This window comes from Phyllostomus discolor, chromosome 11, assembly GCF_004126475.2.
Source record: "Phyllostomus discolor isolate MPI-MPIP mPhyDis1 chromosome 11, mPhyDis1.pri.v3, whole genome shotgun sequence".
Lineage (NCBI taxonomy): Eukaryota > Metazoa > Chordata > Mammalia > Chiroptera > Phyllostomidae > Phyllostomus > Phyllostomus discolor.
In genome coordinates, this window is record NC_040913.2 from 50,283,841 (window position 1) to 50,308,816 (window position 24,976).

At 39.5% G+C, this 24,976-nt stretch overlaps 1 pseudogene; it reads left to right on the forward strand.

Annotated features, from left to right (window-relative positions):
• Nucleotides 1–11,013: 11,013 nt before the first annotated feature.
• On the forward strand, nt 11,014–12,304 carry LOC114508421 (annotated as a pseudogene).
• Nucleotides 12,305–24,976: the final 12,672 nt, after the last annotated feature.

The following is a 24,976-nucleotide window of genomic DNA, read 5'->3' on the forward strand; positions in this document are numbered from 1 at the left end:
TTGATCTAATAAGAGAAGTTGGCAAAAGTGCAGGATACAAAGTCAGTATTCATAAATTGAACACATTTTTGTACACCAGCAATGAGCTATCAGAAACAGAAACTAGGAAAAAATCCCATTTACTTTAGCAACAAGAAAAATAATGTATCTAGGAATAAATTTAACTAAGGAAGTAAAAAATATGTACTTAAAAAACTATAAAACACTGAAGAAAGAAATTATGGAAGAGCCCTGGCTGGTGAGGACCAGTGAATTGTGCACTGGCCAGTGAACCTGGTATGATTCCAGTCATGGCACATGCCTCAGTTTTGGGCCTGGTCCCCAGTAAAGGATGCACAAGTGGCAACCACATATCGGTGTTTCTCTCCCTCTCTTTTTCTCTCCCTTCCCCTCTACCTAAAAATAAAATAAATAAATCTTTTTTAAAAAAAGAAATTAAGAAAGATACAAATAAATGGAAGCATATACCATGTTCATGGATTGGAAGAATTAACATCATTAAAGTGTCCATACTACCTGAAGCTATCTATAGATTTAACCAATCCTCATTAAAATACCAATAACATGTTTCACAGATTTAAAACAATCATTTCAAAAATTTATGTGGGATTAAAAACAACCCCAAATCATCACAGCAATCTTGAGAAAGAACAAAGTAGGAGGTATCACACTACCTAATATCAAACTATACTACAAGTCCACCATAATCAAAGCAGTCTGGTCCCAGTATAAGAACAGATACATAGATCAATGGAGCATAATAGAGAGCCCAGAAATAAACTCATGTTTCTACGGTCAATTAATATTTGACAAAGGTAGCAGAAGTATAAAATGAGTAAAAATAGCCTCTTCAAAAAATGGTGCTGGGAGACCTGGAATGTTACATGCAAAAAAATGAAACTAGACCACCAACTTATACCACACATCAGAATAAACTGAAAATGGATAAAAGACTTACTCCTAAGCTGTGGCAGCCAGGAAGTTCTAGAGGAAAATACAAGCAGTAAAATTTCAGATATCTCACACAGCAATATTTTCACTGATACATCCTCTAGGGCAAGGGAAATAAAGGCAAGAATAAACAAGTAGGACTACATCAAATTAAAAAGCCTCTGCATGGCTAAAGAAAACATCAGTAAAATGAAAAGGGAACTGACCATATGGGAAAATATATTTGCCAATACCTCGGACAAGGGTTTGATCTCCAAAACATATAAAGAACTCACATAACGCAATGCCCAGAAGACAAACAATCTAATGAAAAAATGGGCAAAGGACCTGAACAGATACTTCTCCAAGGAGGACATACAGAGGGCCCATAGGCATATGAAAGAATGCTCCATCTCACTAGCCATCAGAAAGATGCAAATTAAAACCACAATGAGATACCACTTCACACCAGTCAGAATGGCCATCATAAACAAATCAACAAACAACAAGTGTTGAAGAGGTTGTGGAGAAAAGGGAACCCTATTATACTGTTGGTGGGATTGCAGAGTGGTACAGCTGCTGTGGAAAACAGTATGGAATTTCCTCAAAAAACTAAAAGTAGAACTGCCCTTTAACCCAGCAATTCCCCTGCTGGAATTATGCTAAGAATCCTGAAACACCTGAACCTAAACCTAAATATAAGTTTAATTCAAAAGAACCTATGTTTATAGCAGCATTATTTACAATAGCCAAGTGCTGGAAACAGCCTAAGTTTCCAGTAGATGACTGGAACAAAAAAAAAAAACCTATGGTATATTTACACAATGGAATACTATGCAGCAGAAAGAAAGAAGGAGCTCCTACCCTTAGCGATGGCATGGATAGAACTGGAGAGTATTATGCTAAATGAAGTAATCCAGGTGGTGAAAGACAAATACCATATGATCTCACATATAACAGAAACTTAATTAACAAAAAAACAAATGACCAAAATAGAACCAGAGGCATGGAAACAAAGACAAACTGACATGGACCAGAGGGGAGGGAGGGGGCAGATAAGGGAGGAAAGAAGGGGACAGACCTAGTTGAAGAACAAAATGAAGGACCCATGAATATGAGGGCAACAGGTTGCAGATTGACTGTGGGAGGAATGGTTGGGCACAACAGGGGAGAACGATGGGAGAGAATTGAGAAAATTGTAATAGAATAGCAATAAAAATACTTCCAAATGCATCTGCATGCTAAGTGAATGGGAGAAGTCAACATAATTCTTGTACATGAAGGCTAGAATGTCATGAAACAGAATTAGACATAAAATATAATATTGCTCACTCTTTTTAAATTGTTCTTATTTTGCATTGCAACTGTACTTTGAATTATTATCGCTTTAAGTGACTGGTGTTTTACATTTAAAGCACAGCTCATCCCCCAGAACTTTTCTGCTATTTCTACTTTCCATTTATTGGAGATGCTATCTCCTAATATATGAGGAACATGGCAAAGCTGGGGAAATTTTTGTGCCTGTCTCTTTTTTCTCTCTGTCCCCCTCTGAACAGAAATAGTATTTTGGCAACATATCTCTGTCTCTAAAAAACAAAAAAGAAGGAAAGAAACAGAAATGGCAGTGGATGATCTGCTTTCTGCAACAGTTTATGAAAGATCTGGAAGATATGAGCTTTGCACTGAAGCAGCTTTATCTTCTGCTTTTACAGCATCTGTAGGAAGTTGGGAAAGAAACAGTAGCCAGAGACTGTCTCCTCCAAGTGTTCAGGAAGGATAATGTGGAGGCTAAGACAAAAGTGTGTGATGAGTGTCAGCCATGCCTCAAAACAGGAGCTGATGACTGTGAGCTTTCATCACATAAATAGTAAAAAGCCTTGGGGGCATGAGCCACTAAGGAAACAGAACATTACCTCCTGTCAGGAGCACAGCCCCTGCCTCCCTCACTTCCTCTGCTTGGCTTGGGCAGATGACTGGTTAGCCAATGATGGATAAGATCACTCAAAGAAGGAGGGACAGCCTAAGACAGGCACTGTCATGAAGGGCCATCAGGGAAGGACTTAGGAGTCTTCAGAGAAGGGGCAGAAAGACCCTCACTCCTTGGCTTTGTCTTAGCCTGAGTCCTCAGTCTTTCTGCAGAAGTCCCCTAGTCTCTTGCCTGCTTTTCTCTCCCTGCCTGACTCACCCTGGGAACTATGCCAAAAGGCAGCTGCTACCTTGTACTGGAACAGACAGCTCCTGGGGGTGAACCTGGCCAGAGAAATAATATACATTGTTTCCTTTGAGACCTGTTCTGCCTTGTTGCTATGAAACAGACACTTGAGCTAAAGCCAACACTGACCACACTGACCAATACCTGTGTTTCTTCAATTATTATCTGTAAATGATGTCAGTAGCATTTTGAGCACTGGTCGATGAGCTTTATGTGCAAACTATGTATCTCTGTGTGAGCTGAACTCAATAAAAACACAGGGAAGAAGGTGTTCAGGACCTTTCTCATTCAAGGGACTGGTCACCTTTCCTCCCCAAGCAAATCATGCATTGGGCATTTTTATTCTCATCTGTGATGACCTAGGGGAGTTCTGTGGGTGCAGCCTCCCATCAAAACCCCACTATAGAATCCTGTTGAGTGAGATTAGACTAAACCATATGGTAAACTCTTTAAGCAAAACTAAATGGTCTCTGTTCCTAAACTCACATTTATCACTTCAGTGATAAGGAAAGATTAATCTGGAGCATATGGGCTGTAAAGAAGAATGGACAAGAACCAGAACATATGCTCCAATTGCTGGAGCCATGCTGATTTAAGTCCTATACAGGAAAACTTTCTAAAAGACAGAGTGATACAGCCTTCTATGGGTCAATCTTATCTGGCTGAATGGGTAATTGATGAGAAGGGAGATCAGTGGTACTCTAGAGGGAAGGCAGAGAATGGGTATTTACACAATATAGGATTATTCATGGATGTTTGTCCATTAGAAAATACACCTTCAGTGGTGTTCTCAACCTTGGTACATACCTGTACGTGGAAAAGATGTGAAGGCTGGGGAGGGTTAGGAGATAGGGAGAAATCTGGAGTGTAAAGAAGCTTTGGATTTCCATTGACACTCCTTTTCTCCCTAGAGATATTGACATACAATCACTGAATTAAATTGATTTCCTACCTCAATTAACTAAGTCATTAGGTGGAAATAAGTTTACATACAAATGTGTGGGCTTTTCCTTGTGAAATTTTCATTTTCAAGAAATGGGAATGATGTAGGGGAGATATTTTCACCCTCAAACAATTAAAAATTTTCCTTCCCTTTAATTGCTTCCCCAGCGACTTGAGGTGAATTATATATGAAAGGAATATTTCAGAGTCTATAGTGGTACAAAAAGAAAAAAGTGATAGGACCAAAGGAAAGGAAGAACATTTAAAAACTATATCAGGATACAAGTGCTTATTTTCTGTCCTCAATTTTCTGTAATGAATGTTAGAAGCATCAGCAATCTAGTCAGGTGGCTCAGTTGGTTGGAGCATTGTCTCGTACACTAAAATATTGCAGGTCTGATTCCTCGTCAGGGCACATACAGGATTTCTCTCTCTCTCTCTCTCTCTCTCTCTCTCTCTCTCTCTCTCTCTCTCATCAACCAACATATTCTCAGGTGAAGACTTAAAAAATCATTTAAAGAAGCAATAGCAACAGTACATTTTCTTTTAGCCACCTGCTAAATCTATTGCCTTTTAAGCAACTTTAAACGGATTCTTATCTTACTATGAATATTGCAGGGAGAGGGCTTGGAAATGAAGCTTATATACTGTTAAAACTAGTTATCCATATTCGGACAGATCTTAATAGGTATATGACTTGGAATTTGCCTTCCATTCCGGCTCACTGATTAACTTCTGAGTGAACTGAAATGAATCCCACTAACTGCTGAGTTTCACCGCCCCCTCTCATTTCTGAAGTGCTGAAGTAAACCTCATGTGAATGTACCTGGGCCACATTTCAAAAGTTGGTCACTCAGTAGCAGTTTCAGAAATATTACAGTAAGACTTCCAGCCAAGATGGAGACATAGGTAGATACGCATTGCCTCCTCACACAACCAAAAGAAGGACAATAAATTTAAAACAAACAAACAAAAAAACAGAACTGCCAGAAAATCAAATAGTTTGCAAGTCTGACAACCAAGGAGTTAAAGGAGAAATATTCATCCAGATTGCTAGGACAGATGGAGATGGGCAGACAGGGTGGAAAGGACACCCACCTAGTCAGCAGCTGGAGGACTTGGATGGGCAAGGTGGCAGCTGGCAGAGCAAGAATTCCCACATTTTCATGCAGATAAACGAGGAGGAACAACAAGGGAGTGAGACAGACCACGCAACCTAGGGTACCAGTGTGGGGAAATAAAGCCTCAAAATCTCTAACTGAAAAAATCTGTGGGGCTTGAGGCAGCAGGAGAAACTTCTAGCCTCACAGGAGAGTCCATTGGAGAGACCCATAGCATCCTAGAATGTACAAAAACCCACCCACCTGGGAATCAGCACCAAAATGGCCCAATTTGCTTGTGGGAACTGGGGAAAGTGACTGAAATAAGGTCGAGAGCTGAGTGGGCAGCATTGTTCCCTCTTTGACCCCTTTCCCACATACAGCCCCACAACACAGCAAAGTGGGTTGCTCCACCTTGGGGAATAACTAAGGCTCCTCCCATTACTTTGTACCAGGCACACCAAGACAAAAAAAATATGGCCCAAATGAAAGAAGAGATCAAAGCTCCAGAATATATGCAACTAAGTGATGAAGAGATAGCCAACCTATCAGATGCACAGTTCAAAACACAGGTAGTAATCACAGTGCTCACAGAAATGGTTAATATGATTGCAAAGTAGAAGAAAAAATGAAGGCTGTAAGTGAAATGAAGGAAAATGTACAGGGAACCAACAGTGAAGAGAAGGAAACCAGGACTCAAATCAATAGTGTAGACCAGAAGGAAGAAAGAAACATTCAACCAGAACAGAATGAAGAGGCAAGAATTAAAAAAAAAATGAGGAGAGGCTTAGGAACCTCCAGGATATCTTTAAATGTTCCAACAACCAACTCATAGGGGTACCAGAAGGAGAAGAGGAAGAGGAAGAAATTGAACACGTATTTGAAAAAATAATGAAGGAGAACTTCCCCAATCTGACAAAGGAAATAGACTTCCAAGGAGTCCAGGAAGCTCAGAGAGTCCCAAAGCAGTTGGACCCAAAGAAGCACAGCAAGGCACATCATAATTACATTCCCCAAGATTAACAATAAGGAGAGAATCTTAAAAGCAGCAAGAGAAAAGCAGACAGTTACCTACAAAGGAGTTTACATAAGGCTATCCATTCATTTCTCAAAACAAACCTTGCAGGCAAGAAAGCTAGAAGGAAGTATTCCAAGTCATGAAAGGCAAGGATCGACATCCAAGATTATTCTATCCAGCAAAGCTATCATTTAGAAGGGAAGGGCAGATCAAGTGCTTCCCAGATAACATCAAGTTAAAGGAGTTCATCATCACCAAACCCTTATTATATAAAATGTTAAAGGGACTTATCTAAGAAAAAAAGAAGATTGAAAATGTGAACAACAAACTCACAGCTAGCAACAACTGAACCTAAAAACAAACAAACAAAAAAAAGTGAAAATGAAGCAAACAACTAGAACAGGAATAGAACCACAGAAATGGAGATCACATGGAAGGTTATCAGTGAGGAGGTGTAGAGGGGAGGATGGGAGAATAGTAACAGGGAATAAGAATCATAGTTGGTAGGTAAAAATAAGGGGAGATTAAGAATAGTATAGGAAGTAGAGGACCCAAAGAACTTATATGCATGACCCATGGACAGACTAAGGTGAGGGAATGATGGTGGGAGAGGGGGTATAGAGAGGAGGGAATAAAGGTGAGAACAAATGGGACAACTGTAATAGCATAGCCAATAAAATATATTTAAACAAAAAGTAATCACCAAGATAAGGAAAGCATCCCAAGTGACCATCAGTAGATGAATGGCTAAAACAACTATGGTATATTTACACAATAGAATACCACTTTGTCATTAAAATAAAAATAAAAAAAGAGTCAGTCCTATCCTTTGTAACAGCGTGGATGGATCTGGAGAACATTATGCTAAGTGAAATAAGCCAGTCGGAGAAAGATAATTACCATATGATTTCACTCATTTGTGAAACCTAATGAACAAATTGAACTAACAAGCAAAATAGACAGACTCACAGACAGAAAGCAGGCTGACAGCTCTGGGTGGGGGGTTTGAGAGAGGTGGAGGGATTGAGCAAAAAAAAAAAAAGAGATAGAACTCATGGGTATAGACAACAGTGTGGTGATTGTGGGGGCAAAAGGGGTGGGTGGAAGAGGGTATAGGGGAGATAAATGGTAATGGACAAAAATAACAATAAAAATGAACCATTAAAAAACAAAAAGAGAAAAATGAAAGTGAGACAGTGGCAAAACTGGGATCATGATAGTTTACAAGATAGAAATGGTCCCAAGTGTTGGGTTTTCTTTCTTCAATGAAGGCCAGAAGACCTGACTATTTTCCATTTACTTGCCCTTCCCTTTGGGGAAAATTTGCCCTCAACCCATGTCCCATGGTTATAGTATTGCCCAATTCCCAATGGTCAACAAGAAGATGTTAATATTTAGACTTATTATGAATGAACCTCTGTAGTGCTGTGAGACCATACTGTCTCTCCAAAATGTTGGTCATAAATCAATCCAAAGGCTTCATTGATGACCAAAAGTGAAATTGTGAATGAAAAAAATAGGGTTATATGGGAAGTAAACTCAAGTAGCGATCTGATTATAAATTTTTAACCTGACAGGTCATGGTGGGTAGTCACATCCCAGACATATAACTAACTTCTTTATTAAAAGGCTTATCATTGTCTTAAGCAAGCCCTGTCCATTATTCCTGTGCTTCTAGGTTAACACACCTTTGAAACAAGCTATAACCATTTTCAAGAGAGCATATAATCTTGTTAACTATCCTGTAATCCAATCCCCACTTTGCTTTCTCCCATTTCCATGTAATCTTTAATGTAAATATATTATATGCTCCCTCTTAAATTTCAAATGCATAAAAGAAGCTGCAAAACTGTTATTCTTAGAAGTCCTTGAAATCTTGCTTCGTCGCATATGTTGTCAGTTTGGCTTAAATGAACCCTTATAACATTTCTAAAAACTAAATTGAAAAGTGTGTAAACCATAGAATTTACCATAGCTGGGTTTGAATTTCTTTTCAGGCATTATCAAATATAGGTTAGTATTGAATAAAAAAACTAGAAGCAAACAAAAAATGGTAATAAAACATCAGTTTTAGCCCAGGCCATGCAGTGGCAGACTTATTCTGTGTTGTGCTTCCTTTTCAGGACAGAAGAAAAAAAAGGCAGGGGTGAGGTGGAACAAACTTCATTGAGAAATGCATCTTAATGTTTGGATTAACTGCATTAAATCTCATCTTTAGGAAGTTAACTTTTAGAAAAGATGACACAACTTATTAATTTTTCAAGATTTCCTTATAAAAATGTTCTTTATATTGTATGGTACCCAAGTAGCGAGGATTTGACTTTCAGTAGGACATTCCACTTCTAGATCTCAATTCTGTTATCACTAAAATGCCAAGGTTGTTTAGGTTACTAATATTTCTAAAATCATCACACCTCTCTTATAACTAAAAAAAAAAAGACCTAAGTATTCCTCCTCAATAACAATAACTTCAGTCATATTGCAGTTCACTTGATAAGAAATACGGCTTTTGAGTTATAGGTTTGAATTTGAGTTATGCCATTTATTAACTGAGATATTAAGTATGGACTCAGCCTATCAAAATTTCAGTTTTTTCATCTGTAAAGTGGTACAAATTATTGGACATGTCTCATGGGATTGTTAGAATTAAATGAGAATAAAATGTGTGTAGCAAGCTGGCAAACTCCTCACCAAACCATTTCTTTTTCTTTGAGGGAAAACAGCTAAACCACGTTTTTCATCTTCACTTGCCATTAGTTATGGCCATATGACTGAATTCTGGCCAATGTGAGAAGAAGAGATGCATTTCATTCTACTTCTAGACTCAGTTCACATAAATCTTCCATTGTAATCCTCCTTGTTCTTTCTCCTATAGGTTTCCCTTGGAAGCTACTTGTTAAAGTTAGCAAAACCACAAAATGAAAGAACCTGTGGTCTTAAAAATCACAATTTAGAGAAGAGCTTCATCCCTATTAGGAACACTTGTTTTAGACTTTCTATGAATAAGAAATAAACTTCTATTTCATTGGATCACTGAGATTCTGAGGTTTAGCTAGCATTAAATAAAATAGCACATAAGGCACTTAGCACAATACTTGTCACAATACTGCTTAATAAATGTTAGATACCATTAATATCATGATTCTTAATAATACAAACCAAGAGAACTAAAACTCTGAACTTGAAATATGAGCAATAATATGGAGATCCTCCAGAAAATAAAGTTGTGTGTGCAAGTAGTAAAGTTGTGTGTGCAACAGTTCATCTGTGTAACTTGTAAAAAGTCAATATTTTGTATTTATATTTGCTGCACTTTTTAAAAAAAAACTTCACAGAATATAAAGAAGGAAAATCAAATAAATTTCAAGTTGGTGCCATCTTTAATAAACTATTTCTTTCTTTTTTAAATTGTTGTTCAATTACGGTTGTCCCTATTTTCCCCCCAACTCCCCTGCCCTGCCGACCCCCGCAACACACACTCCCTCAGTCAGGCCCCTTCCTGTTGTTCATTACCACAGGTCCTTTAAAATTATTTCTTTCTTGTGAGGACTTTAATCTGTGTTTTGATTCACTCAATTATTTCTCTCAGGATTTCATAAAATACTTATCCTCCTTTTTTAAAAATGTCCTCTTTCTTGACTCCAAAACCTTTGGATATTTTAGTGCTTTTGCTCATTCTTATTCCCAGTTTACCTAATGAAACTCTACCTGTCTTAAAGCCCAGATTAAATTTTATGTATTCAGTTATAGTCTTCTAAGACATCCTGGTTGGAAGGGACTCCATTTGCACCCAACTGTAATATTTATGCAGTCCAAGGCTCTACTGTTTGCTGTCTTCTATCCTGGGGTTTATTATCAGATGGATTTACAGAGCTTACTTCTCCCTAATCAGATTGTAATCTACCTGATGGTAAGGTCTGTGATTTTTTACTTTTTATTGCCCACAGAAAATAAAGTTTTGTACAAATAGTTAATGATACTTGACTCATGGTTTTGAAAGCCCCATGTATATGAGATTTTCCCCTAACATTTTAATATCTATCTTTCCTACAGTTTTATAGGAATGAATAATAACATCTATCATAAAGTTTTATTCATAGGTACATAATAATTTATAGTCAGAGGCAATAGGGGCAAGGGTGGTATTTTATTGTCAGTGGTTTAGTAGAAATAATAAATTAGTGCCCAATTTTCCATACTGGAACGAGGACAATTTTATGTGTATAACCAGTTAAATTTATTTTACTTTTTTTTCTTTTTGGTCCTTCATTCTAACTATTCTCTTTCTTTTTTGCATACCTGCTAAAGATGTTTTTCTTTAAAAATATTAAAAGTTGAAAGCTGAAAACTTTTAACACTGTATATTTAACATAATTGGCATAATAAGGACCTTAGAATGTTTTAACTCTGACTCTTGCCTTTCATCTTCAGTTGATTGCTATGTGATATTCTAGTTTTGCCCTGTGTTTACCCTCTAAAAATTAATGATTTTTGTTGTTACTTAGATTTACCAATGTGTCTACTGACTTCTTTTCTCACCATTGATTCTTGCATTTTAACTTTTCCTGGTAGGTTTATATTTCTTCTTTCTGCAAAGGTCTGTGGGACAGAAATTCTCTTAGTCTTGGTTTAAAATGTCTTTATTTTGAGAATTGTGGAAGACTATCCTTCTAGACAAGGTAGTTGAAGAGGAGGTAGCAATTGGAGGGGTAGTTGGCCTGGCATGTACTCAGCACCTCAGGAACATTATTGCATGTGGACCTGCTTTTTGTTGTCCAGAAGAAAAGATGTGTGGTTTTCAAAAGTCAAATATGTTATGTACGAAAAGTATAGAGGGCTCCTGTACTTGCAGAGCTAAGTCCTGCAGTTCTCAGTTCACTGACAGTAAATGCTATGAGGCATGCTTTGGGTTGCATGAAAGTTGTTTCAGAGACATTTGTAATTCCTATGTCCTGCTCGTGAAAAGATGGAAGAAATTGCTGGCAGGGTGAAAAAAACAAACCTGGAATCATACAGCAGGACCCAGTCCAAAGACTACATTTGGCCTGGTTGGGTAGTTCAGTAGATTAGAGCGTTATCCCAATAGGCCAAGGTCAGGGCACATACAAGAATCAACCAATGAATGCATATATAAGTGGAACAATAAATTGATCTTTCTCCCCCTGGCTGGTGTGGCTCAACTGGTTGGAGTGTCATCCAGTAGACCAAAGGGACATGGGTTAGATTCCTGATCATGGCACATACCTATGTTCAGATTCCATCTTTGGTTAGAGCACATAGGAGAAACAACTGAGAAGCAATGTTTCTCACACTGATGTCTCTCTCTCTTGCTCTCCCTCTCTCTCTCTGTCTCCCTCCTTCCCCCCAACCCCAACCTTCCTCCCTTTCCCACTGTCTAAAATTAATAAGCATGTCCTCAGGTGAGGATTTTTTAAAAATTGATAATTCTATCTCAAAATCAATAAAATAAAAATAAAAAAGACTACATTGACCCGGCTGGTATGGCTCAGTGGATTGAGCGTGGGCTGCGAACCAAAGTGTCGCAGGTTTGATTCCCAGTCAGGGTACATGCCTGGGTTGCAGGCCGTGACCCCCAGCAACTGCACATTGATGTTTCTCTCTCTCTCTCTTTCTCCCTCCCTTCCCTCTCTATAAATAAATAAATAAATAAATAAATAAATAAAATTTGAAAGACTACACTGAAACCAAAAAAAGGGAAAATTCTATTTGGAAACACGATAAAAAAGCAATCAGATTAGCAAACTGCTGAAGTAATTTAAAGGTCATAATTCTGATACTCACAGATTCACCTGAAGTGTCTCCCCAGATCAATCTCCTCATGGTAGTAACCAGTCAGATGATGGCTCAGATACAGAGACAGCTTCTGGCTCTAACAGAACACCAGTTGTTTTTTTTCTTTTTAGGTCTCACATACTGGATAAACATAAAATATGTTGAGGGTTTATCTATAAAGGCCATTTTGGGGAAGTCCTCATTGACACACATCTATTGAAGCCTTGTTGCAACAATAAGAAAGCAGCTGCTGAGAAACTGGAGGAGCAGGGGCCAGAGCTTCTGCCCATCTCCAATGAGGAGTGGTGACAGGTTTATGCAGAATGGGAACAAAAAAAAACAATTTAAATTTTAGAGAAAAAACACAGCAACAAAATGACCCTCCTATTTTTAAATTGGATACCTGCTATTCTGCCAAAAGACAATTTCTAGAATAGGTTTGAATGGGTTATTTTTTCTCCATTTCCACAAATTCCACAAATTCTGAAGCCAGTATCTAGCTTAGTAAAAGAAAAAATAAAGATATTTACATATTGTTTAAGATACTGAGTATTTCATAGAAAACTGAATGCTTCTGTAAAGTGCTCTTTAAGTCTTTTTAAATCCTCTTTAAATGAATGAAACTAGGAGAATTTCATTCATTCGGTCAGGTGACAGAAATGGGATTTGTTGTATAATAAATGTATGTAGTTTTAGTCTTTCTATATTGAACAGCAGTGCTTGGAGCATTTTTGAAGATGGTTGGCTATACTGTTTTCCTTCACAGTAATTAATTCGTCATTACTCAGTAACATGGACTTGCTCCTAGAGGTAACATTATGATCTTGCCAAGGTTCTAATGATTTAAACCTGTGCTACTGAATATTAAGCAGGACAGACTAAGTTCTCTGGTGCAAATAACTTGAAGGAGTAATTTTTAAACATACAAAGAGGTAACTGGACTGTTTGTGTTGTATCCTGTGTCACCCCCTCACATTGGTATTTGGTAAAGATTTTAATTTATATGAAACTTCTAAAGCAGAATCAAAGCTCCTCTTGTGGAAACATCAAGTCTTTAAGATACTCAATCTTATTTGAATAGTACTAAAGCTTTACCACATGGTAGAGAACACTATTAAAGTGGTAAACTATCTGAAAAGTAAAATGTGGAAGCCTTCAGGGTGGGATGAAAATAGCAAAGGTTGATGCTTCTTAGGGCACATTTCTCAGAGGGCTTGCCAAGTGTGTAAATAATTAACTAGTGAGTTCATTGAAAATCTGCACAATTCAGTTTTAGCTCTGGATGACTTCAGTTAACCTTTGTGAAGGTTTTCTGTGTAGTGTTGTTTTAACCTACTATGGTTTGGGTTTTTTTAGATTATATTACAGTAAAATTCTAGTAAAAGAGAAGAAGTATGCTAATGTTGAGCAGGTTGGTTTTAGTTTGGCATCTTTTAGTCAGGCTTTCTGAACACTGAGATGTTAGATGATAAATCCTGAATGTGGAGCCCTTCAATTCTAAAATCTTTATTAAAGGCTGTTACTTGAGCCCTGGCTGGTGTGGCTCAGTTGGTTTGGGCATCATCCTATAATCAAAAGGTTACAGATTTGATTCCCAGTCAGGGAACATGCCTAGGTTGCAGGTTCAATTCCCAGTCCAAGTGTGAATGATCCCCAGACCAGGCACCTGCAGGAAAGCAATCAATCCATGCTTTACTTCTCTCCCATCCTCTCTTTCTAAAAGCCATAAAAAAATGTCCTCAGGTGAGGCAATAAGAAAGGCTGTAACTTGAACCCAAACCAAAGTATTCTCATTGCTTGTTTTCTAGAAGTTCAAGAAAAATATTAGCAGTTCAGACTTTTCATAGTGGAGAAGGGGCATTTGCCTATTTTATAACAATATGACTCAGCACTTATTTTTAAAGCTGGATTTTTAAAATTGGATAGTTTAAATAGCAATAAGGAGTGAGCCAGTTTTTTTTTAAATATATTTTATTGATTATGCTATTACAGTTGTCCCATTTCCCCCCTTCTCTCCCCTCCACCCTGTACCCCCCTCCCACCCACATTTCCCCCTTTAGTTCATGTCCATGTGTCATACTTATGAGTTCTTTAGTTTCTACATTTCCCGTACTATTCTTGCCCTCCCCCTATCTATTTTCAACCTACATTCTATGCTACTTATTCTCTATACCTTTTCCCCCTCTCTCCTCCTCTCACCCCCCTGCTGCTAACCCTCCATGTGCCCTCCATTTCTGTGGTTCTGTTCCTGTTCTAATTGTTTACTTAGTTTCTTTTGGTTTTGCTTTAGGTGTGGTTGTTGATATTTGTGAGTTTGCTGTCCTTTGACTATACATGTCTTTTCTTTATCTTCTTTTCTTAGATAAGTCCCTTTAGCATTTCATAAAATAAGGGCTTGGTGATGATGAACTCCTTTAACTTGACCTTATCTGAGAAGCACTTTATCTGCCCTTCCATTCTAAATGAGAGCTTTGCTGGATAGAGCAATCTGGGATGTAGGTCCTTGTCTTTCATGACTTGGAATATTTCTTTCCAGCCCCTTCTTGCCTGTAAGGTCTCTTTGGAGAAATCAGCTGACAGTCTGATGGGAACTGCTTTGTAGGTGACTGTCCCCTTACCTCTTGCTGCTTCTAGGATTCTCTCCTTCGTTTTTACCTTGGCTAATGTAATTATGATGTGCCTTGGTGTGTTTCTTCTTGGGTCCAACTTCTTTGGGGCTCTCTGAGCTTCTTGGATTTCTTGGAAGACCGTTCCCTTTGCCAGATTGGGGAAGTTCTCCTTTATTATTTGTTCAAATACGTGCTCAATCTGTTGCTTTTCCCCTTCCGATTCTGGTACCCCTATAATTCGGATATTGGAACGTTTAAAGGTGTCTTGGATGCTCTTAATCTTTTCCTCAATTTTTTGAATTCTTATTTCATCATGCTTTCCTGCTTGGTTGATTCTATCTTCCTTCTGGTCCACTGTATTGTTTTGAGATTCATATTCCTTCCTTTCACTATTGGCTCTCCTCCGCGTGTCTTCCTGCATCTGTTTTATGGTACTCTGCATTCTTTCATCTAAATTTCGTCCAAAATCCACCAGTTCCGTGAGCTTTCTGATCACCAGTGTTTTGAACTGCGCATCTGATAGATTGGCTAATTCTTGGTCGCTCAAAAGGATGAGTCCTGGGGGACTGATCTGCTCTGTTGAAAACATGGTTTTTTTTTCCCCCTGTCTCTCTTTTTTTTTTTTCCGGTCTGGTTGCTCTTGTTACGGTGGGGGGCGGAGCCTTAGGTGCTCACTGGGGCTGGGCACCCCGGTCACTAGATTGTGACGTGATATGTGGGGGCGGGGCGGGAGCGGGAGCGGGAGCGGGAGCGGGGCGGGAGAAAACAATGGCGGTAGTTCCGTTCCCCTGGACTCAGACCCTTGTCTGGGCTTCCGGGCCGCGAGTTCTGCCCTGGTCCACAATCGCTATCCCTCTGGGTCTGCCAGCCGCAGCTTGCGTACTCAGGGATCACCGCTGCCTTCTTATGCGCCCGATGGCTTTTGCGCCGATTTCGTGCTAAACCTTCCCCCCGACCTCCGCGCGCCGCTGACCCCAGCCAGCCCTGCGCCCGCCGGCTCGTCTTCTCCTACCAGTCCGGATGAACGCGTCTACTTCAACTTCTTGGCTGCCCGACTTCCATTCAGATAAATCCTCTGCCGGATCTGGGTGTTATTCTGATAGTAAATTATTGTTGTAAATTATTGGTTTTCTAATCTTGGTTGTACGAGGAGGTACGGTGCGTCCACCTATTCCTCCATCTTGCCGGAAGTCAGGAGTGAGCCAGTTTTTATGAGCAACCTGTAGATTTACAGTTTTTAATCTAAACTTAAAATTGTGTATGCCTTTGGAACAAACCACAAGCCATCAATTATATACATAGACCAGGCAGTGAGTTAGGTTGGCTCTCCTACAGCCTATAAGGTGTATTATAGGAGTCCCAGCCATTATCATCTTCCTGAGTTATTTTGACATGTTTTGGGGGGTACATTTTGGCTGCAGTATTGGTTGTAGAATATACTATAACATGGCTCATCTCTACTTCTGTATTTATTTATTACTTGACCTCAACCACAGCCTTCTTTTCCCTCTTCTACCACTCTTTGCCTGTAGGATGGACGCATCATATGTGGTCATGCACTTAGTATTACTATATTAGAAATCTACCATAGTGCTGGAAGCCCTACCCACAGCAATCAGACAAGAAAAAGAAAAAAGAAATAAAAGGCATCCAAATTGGAAAGGGGGAAGTAAAATCATCATTGTTTGCAGATGACATGATAGTATACATAGAAAATCCTATAGACCCACCAAAAAACTACTTGACCAAATAAATGAATTTGGCAAAACAGCCAGATACAAAGTCAATACTCAGAAATCAAAGTCATTTTTGTACACCAACAATGAAATATTAGAAACATAAATGGGGGGGGGGGAATCCCACTTGATATAGCAACAAGAAAAATAAAGTACCTAGGAATAAACCTAACCAACATGGTAAAAGACCTGTACTCAGAAAACCATACAACACTGAAGAAAGAAGTTAATGAAGACACAAACAAATGAAAGCATGTACCATGCTCAAGGATTGGAAGAATCAACATCATCAAAATGGCCATACTACTGAAAGTGATTTATAGATTCAATACAATCCCTATTAAAGTACCAATGACATATTTCACAGATATAGAAAAAACATTTCAGAAATTTATATGAAACCATAAATGACCCCAAATAGCTGGAGTAATTTTGAAAAAGAAGAACAAAGCAGGAGGAATCACAATACCTGATATCAAACTGTATTACATGGCCACTGTAATTAAAATAACCTGGTACAGGCATAAAAACAGACACATAGACAAACAGAACAGAACGGAGAGCCCAGAAATAAACCCAAGTCTCTGTGGTCAATTAATATTTTAAAAAGGGGGAAAAAGCATAAAATGGAGAAATGGTGTTGGGAGAACTGGGTGGCTACATGCAAAAAAATGAAACTTGATCACCAATTTACACCATACATAAAAATAAAGTCAAGATGGATAAAAGACTTAAATATAAGTCATAACACCATAAAGTCCTAGAGGAAAACATCAGCAGGAAAAATCTCAGACATTCCATGCAGCAACATCTTCACTGATATGTCCCTTAAAGCAAGGGACATAAAGGAAATAATAAACAAATGGGACCTCATCAAAACAAAAAGCTTCTACATGGCTAAAGAAAACAGCATTAAAATTAAAAGAGAACCAACTATTTAGGAAAACATATTTTCCAATGATACGTCAAACAAGGGTTTGATCTCCAAAATATATAAAGAACTCACATGACTCCGCTCTAGGAAGACAAAAAAAAAAATTAAAAAATGGCAAAAGACTTGAACAGACACTTCTCCAAGGAGGTCATACAGAGGACCCAGAGACACATGAAAAGGTGCTCAGTATCACTAGCCATCAGAGAGATGCAAATTAAAACCACAATGAGATACCACCTCATACCCATCAGAATGACCAATATGAACAAACAAGTGTTGGAGAGGATGCAGAGAAAAGGGAACCCTAGTGCACTGTTGGTGGGAATGCAGACTGGTGCAGCCACTGTGGAAAACAGTATGAAATTTCCTCAGAAAACTAAAAATGGAACTGCTTTTTGACCCAGCAATTCCACTGCTGGGATTGTACCCTAAGAGCCCTGAAACACCAATTCAAAAGAAGCTGTGCACCCCAATGTTCATAGCAGCACAATTTACAATAGCCAAGTGCTGGAAGCAACCTAAGTGCCCATCAGTAAATAAATGGATCAAAAAACTATGGTACATATACACAATGGAATTCTACAGAGCAGAGAGAAAGAAGGAGCTCCTACCCTTTATGACAGCATGGATGGAACTGGAGAACATTATGCTAAGTGAAATAAGCCAGGCAGTGAAAGACAACTACCTTATGAACTGACCTTTAACTGGAACATAATCAACAAAAGAAAAAAGCAAACACAATATAAACAGAAACTGAAATTAAGAACAATCTAACAATAGTCAGAGAGGATGGGGGAGGGGACAGTGGGGACAAGGTTTTTCAGGAACTACTATAAAGGACACGTGGACAAAACCAAGGGGGAGGGTGAGAGCAAGGGAGGGAGGTGGGTTTGGCTGGGATGGGGTGAGTGGTGGGGAGAAAATGCAGACAACTCTAATCGAACAACAATAAAGCAATTAAAAAAGAAATCTACAAATCTGTTCTGTACTTTTTATACTGTTGGATACTTATAATCAAAACTTTTACTAAGCTACTGAATAAATTTAATCTTATTAGAAACTAATGTTTAGTGTCTCTATTTCATCTTCACCTTTGAATGCTAGTCTAACTAGATAGAGAATTTTATATTAACAGATAACTTTCTCCCTATCATTTTTTTAAAGATTTTATTTATTTATTTTTAGAGAGGGGAAGGGAGAAAGATAGGGAGAGAAACATCAACATGTGGTTGCCTCTCGAGCGCTCCCCCACCCCAGGACCTGGCCCACAACCCAGGCATGTGCCCTGGACTGGGAATCAAACCAGTGACCCCCTGGTTTACAGGCCAGCATTCAATCCACTGAGCCACACCAGCCAGGACCTCCCTATCATTTTGAAGATACCACTCCATCATCCTCTAACATCTATTGTTTGTGATAAGATGCCAGCTTTGTCTATATATTATTTCTTTGTAAGTAATGTAACTTTCAGGCCCATCCCTAACATTTTTAGAACCTGGGGCAAAATTATAAATGGAAGCCTACATAACATATGCCAAAAAAATTAAAAATCAAGGAAACAACTAATGATATGTTCTACCTTACTGTCTTGATGAATATAATTTAAATGTAGCTTTTCAATGGCCAAGGCTTGAATTTAGGATTCTCAGAATCTTCAAGGTTCCATATTGGAACTTCGCAGGATAGGGAGAGATACCATCTGAGCCCCTGTCCCAGGGCTCATCTTTCTTTTTTGTTTCATCAATCTTGGTTTCATCAAACATTGGAAGGGGCTTCACACACATGCTATGGATGCTCCACTTCCAAGCCCCACAAAAAACCACTTCCTGTCCACCCCATTGCTCTAACGTATGCTGTGTGTCCATGGAGGTATGAGCATAGGGAAGAGGCAAACGCAGGTCCTGGAAGTGCTGTGAGAATTCCAGGGTCTTGGGTACTTGGAACATGGTTTAGAGAGTTAACTTTGGGTGGTTTCTTGACATTGTAATAACCTCAAGTAGGTTCACACTGTATCACAGAAAATTCTTTAAAAATGCAAATCACAGAACATGAAGTTTGGAAGCCAAAGAGTATAGAGGACACTTCAGGCAGTAAGGAGGTTTTATAGGTGGTTGGGGAAATTCCCTGGGCGTGGTGCCAGTAGCTGTGGTGCCTGATCAGATAGCAGCCTAGTGGCTCCCTCCCCTCCCAGGGTGGGGAATCCCCAGGCTCAGCCTGGGAGCAACATATATGCAAAGTTGTTGGGGAGAACCAGGCTACACACCCACACTTAGTGGCACACCCAAAGCTGTGGTGGTAGGCCAGAGAGAGAAATACTGTCTGCACCTGGATCTAGTGGAGGAGGAGGTCAGCAACTTGCCATGACTGTGATAGACTCTTGACTTTTGGGGGAAGTAGAGTATGTGGAAAGCCAGACAGTGGCTTGGTACTGCAGTAGGAGCTCCCAGAGAGACTTTTAATGGGGAGCTGAGATGTTCTGGACAGGGATCCTGGTTGCACAGCTACCCTGCCAAAAAGGAGGGAGAATTGTGGTTACGATTTGCTCCCACTCAGTATAGCTAAGTGGTTTGATTAAAGGGGTGCAAAGTGAGGTGGTTTCTTGGTTTTTCACATTATTGCTATATCAAATCTGCATAACACTGTTCCCTGGTCTTACTCCATTTTCCCTTTTTCCTGACCTTTCGTATTGTTGTAAATTTTTATTTTCTCCCACACTATACCATGTTCCTATTCTTTATTCTTATTATTTCTCTTCCATCTACCCTTGCAAAAGCATTCTTCCTACCTTAAGTCACATCACGTTCTTTTCCCACCTCTTATAATAGCCTCCCTTTCTTTTCATCTTTGTAAATTGTAGCTATTTGGGGGAGGATATCACGGTTATTGCTGTACTTCTCCAATGGTATTCCTATTTGTTTACTGATTTGTTTGTACTTCAGATCCCATAAGATACCCTCCCTCATCTTACTCCACTTTGTCTTCCTGCTGCCCTTGATTGGTTGAGTTAGGAATTTTATTTTAATTTTTCCCCTTTCTTAGCCTGGGTTCTATATCTTACTCTTATTAGTATTCCTCCCCATCCTCTCAAAATCATTTTTCCCTACTATAGACATCTCATATTCACTTTTCCCTTTTGTATAATATTCTTATTTCCTTCCCTCCTTAATTAATCTGCACTCAGCTGTTGTTATTATTGACCCTGCTGTGGTTTTTCTGAACCTTTGTTCCTGTTGGTTCAATACCCTTTTAATTTTACTTCAAACCTCTTCCCTTTTCTTACTCCACTTTGCCATTGCCCTTCCTGTTTTACTTATGTTTTAAATTTCATTCTCTCCCTTTCTTTGCCTAATTTCTATTCCCAACTCTTATTGTTTCTCTTTCCTCTTCCTACTCAAAATCATATTTCCATTTTTTAGTCATCTCATATTCTCTTTTTCCTATCTAATAATATTTTTAACCTCTCTCCACCTTTATTAATCTTTGCTCAATTACTGTATTTGCTGATGTGATAGGTTTGTTTGTTTGTTTTGTTTGTTTTTGCTGTCATGGGTTTGGTTTTGTGATAATATTGCTTTGTTTAGCAATGCCTGTACAACAGCATACTACACATGGCAGGAGTTGTGACTACCAGTCAACCAGCTTGAGGCGAGAACCCACCAATGAATGAGCCACCAACAAGCAAAGCCCAAGCACAGCAAGAGAGCCCACACAAACTGAATAAAGGGCAGACCTAGATCATCCATTCAGCAGATCAAAGAGACTCCAACACTGAGTCCCACAGAACTCCTACAACAGAAATTCACTGCATGAAGACATGTAGGAAAAGCAGAACATCCTGAGATGCAGAAACAAACAAAAACAATCATCTAAAATGGGGAGACAAAGAAAGAACACACAATCAAAGGAAAAGGAGGAATCCCCAAAAAAAGACCTAAATGAAATTGAGGCAAACAATCTATCAGACATAGGATTCAAAAAATGGCTTTAAGGATGCTCAAGAAACTCAGTGAGAAGTACAAGGAACTGAGTGGGAACTACAGCAGTATGAAAAAAGGAAATAGAACTATGAACAAGAACCAGGAAGAAATGAAGAATACAATATCTGGAATGAAAAACACATGAGAAGAAATTAAAAGCAGGCTGGATGAACCAGAGGCATGAATCAGTGAGCTGGAAGACAAGGTATAAAGAAATACTCAGGTAGAGCAATGAAATGAAAAAATACTCAGAAAGAATGAGGATAGTTTAAGGAGACTTCAGGACAACAAGAAATGTAACAACATTCACATCATAGGAATATCAGAAGGAAAAGAAAAGAGCAGGGTATAGAAAACCTGTTTGAAAAAATAATGACAGAGAACTTTCCTAACTTGGTGAGGAGAAAAGTTACACAACCTCAGGAGCACAGAGGGTCCCAATCAAGATGAACCCAAGAGGGGAGGCTAAGATGGTGTCGGAGTAGGAAGGAGCAGATTCGGCTTCCCTCTGCTCAGGGGAGAATATCCTGACTGATCTATGGAGTAGAGAAGCAACCAACCAACCAACATACTTCAGCATATGTGAAAATAGGGGACCAAGGATTGTGGTGGAACCGAAAAACCAGACCCTAAGAAGAGTGCTGCAACAAGGTAGGGTCCCGGGGACCAGCGAGTGGTCCAGGGACTGCAGCCCCAGGCCCAGGGCCCGCTGCTGGGTTTGCCACAGAGTCCTTGGGAGAGAGCCGGGACAACTGCTCCTTCCCCAGTCAAACAAGGTCTGAGCAGCACTGGGAGGAATCCAGGTGCTAGCAAACACACAGGGGCTGTGAGAACCTTTGGAGGCTGAGGACACCAGAGAGGCTGGGCTGCGCAGCAGGCCCCGACCCCCACAGTCACCGGTCTGGCTGAAGAGTTTGGCAGTGGGAGAAGCCAGGCCACTGTGGGGAGCGGCAGGCTTGAACACAAGGAATTTCTCAAGAGGAAGGAGTGACTAGACAGACACTGTTTGGGGAATTCTCCTAAGGTGATCAGTCGCTCCAGCCTCACTGCTACCCAGCCATGGGAGTGCAGGCGAGAGTGCAGGGAGAGCATCCCCACACCTCAGTTCACAGCAGTAACCCTGGGGAAAGACCTGATTCTCACACCCGGGGCGCAAGACTGAGGAGCCAGTACCAGCTCCACTGGCCAAGGAAGAAAAGCCATACCAATCACCCCTCAGCCTGCTGCAGCCAGCAAGAGCAGAAAAACCTGTTTGGCCACTTTGAAACCAAGAGACTTTTTAACTTGATTCTATTTTTTTAACAATTTTTAATGTTTTAATTTTTATTGTTTTTATTCTCTTTGGATTTCTTTTTCCTCTCTTTCCTGATTTCTTGTTTTATTCCTTCCTCCTTCCTGTCCTCCAATTTTACCTCTTCTTCCTTCCTTCGTCTGCCTTTTCTATTTTTACTTTTTTAATTTTTTTTCTAAATACCTACAAGTGAGACAAAATCCTGGATCTGTGAAAAGACCAAAGTTGAACCCAAAGAAGGGGCATCACAACAGCTGGGACAGTGAGATAAATTTCACTCTGCTATTACAGTGAACCTGCAAGTGATTCCATATTTGTATTATTATTATTTTTCCAGCATTCCTACATCTTTTTTAATAGTATTTCTGTATCCCTCTTCTTTTTGTATAGTCTGCTTTGCTAGGCTGGATATATTGTATTATCTGACAGCTTTCCCCTGATATCTCTTTCCATACTGTATTGCTAATCTACTGTCCTTTAACTCACCTGTGTCCCATTAGCACACTATTCAAGGTTCTATACTCCCTATTCTTGTTTCCTAGATCTCACAGATTCTGTCACATGATTGTTGCCATAATATTATTGTAAATAACTGCTGTTCCATGCAATTGTAATTACTTCACAACACCGCCCCACCCCCAGATCTTAGCCCATTTCAAAGTTTCCTGAACTCTATTACTGTAATGGTTAACTCTATTCTCTCACACACTACACCTATTTACTATCCTTTACTCTCACCTTACCTCAGAATCTGACCTCCCACAACCTCCCTGCTTCATAGATCCAACTCACAATCCTTCCTTCCCCAACAAGAGTCTTATCTTCTTTCCATCCTTTCTAAAAATCAGCAAGCTGGGTGGAAGATCACGGTTAACACTATACATAGTCAAAGGATCTCCTATCTCTTCCCTACTTGCTACTACTGTAAATAGCATAGAATTCTCTGTTGCTGTCTTAAACCATTTTGCCTTCCCCCTTCAACTGATGACAAAAAAGAATAGGTGGAGGTGGTGAACACCAGGATACCCACTGGAAGAGGAAACTCAACAACAAAGGAACCACTAACAGATAACAACAGAAGAAGGTGAAGGAGGGAGTAGTAACCACACAAGCCTCAATCCAGGACCTCTCTGGAAATACAACTAAACAGTAGAGACAGTATCCAATACAAACAACTGAACAAGAGCAAGAGACACAGAAGAACTAGCTTCAACACAGCCTGCCCTCACTAGCACAACAAAATACAGGAGGTGGTGGACAGAGTGACCCTCATTTAACCAGCTGGAGGGAAGGAACCACCAAAGAAAGACCCAACAACAATCAAACCCAAAGGGAAACACAAAGTCAACTTAAAAGAGAGCCCAAGACCAGTGAGCTCGGGAGATCAAGGAAACCCAGGGAGCCAGAACTGATCAATTTAAGAAGCTGAGGCTAACAAGAAGAGTCTCATAAACAATGGGAAGACAAAGAAACAATCCCCACATGAAAGGGAAGGAGGAAGCCTCAGAAAGAATGCTAAATGAAATAGAGGCAATTCAACTATCAAATATTGAGTTCAAAGCAATGATCGTCAGGAAGCTCAATGAGCTCACAATGACCTACCAGAAACTGCAGGGAAGCTACAATGAACTCACTGAAAACTACATCAGCATGAAAAAGGAAATAAAAAGTCTCAACAAGGGCCAAGAGGAAATGAAGAATGCAATTTCTGAACTGAAGAACACAGTAGAAGGAATGAAAAGCAGAATCGATGAAGCAAAAGATCGGATTAGCAAGCTAGAGGACAAAGTAGAAGAAAACACCCAGAAAGAGCAAGAAAAGGAAAAGAGGCTCAGAAAGAATGAAGAGGGATTAAGAGAAATGCAAGACAATATGAAATGTAATAACATCTGTATAATAGGGATACCAGAAGGAGAAGAAAAAGAACAAGGGATAGAAAACCTATTTGAAAAAGTAATGATGAAAACTTCCCTAATTTGATGACAGAAAAAGTCACACAAATCCAGGAAACACAGAGAGTCCCAATGAAGAGGAACCCAAAGAGACCCACCTCAAGACACATCATAATGGCATTAAAATGGCAAAATTTCAAGACAAAGATAGAATCTTAAAGGCAGCAAGGGAAAAACAGGAAGTAACATGCAAGGGAGCCCCAGTAAGGCTACCAGCTGATTTCTCAATGGAAACACTCCAAGCCAGAAGAGAATGGCAAGAAATATTCCAAGTAATGAGAACCAGAGGTCTGGAACCAAGGCTACTTTACCCAGCAAGGCTCTCAATTAAGATAGAAGGCCAAATAAGAAGTCTTCCCACACAAAAGAAGTCTAAAAGAATACACCTCCACTAAACCAGCTCTGCAAGAGATGCTAAAGAGACTGCTTTAAGGAAAGAAAGGAAAAGAGAGAGTGAGAGAGGAACACATGTACATAAAAGG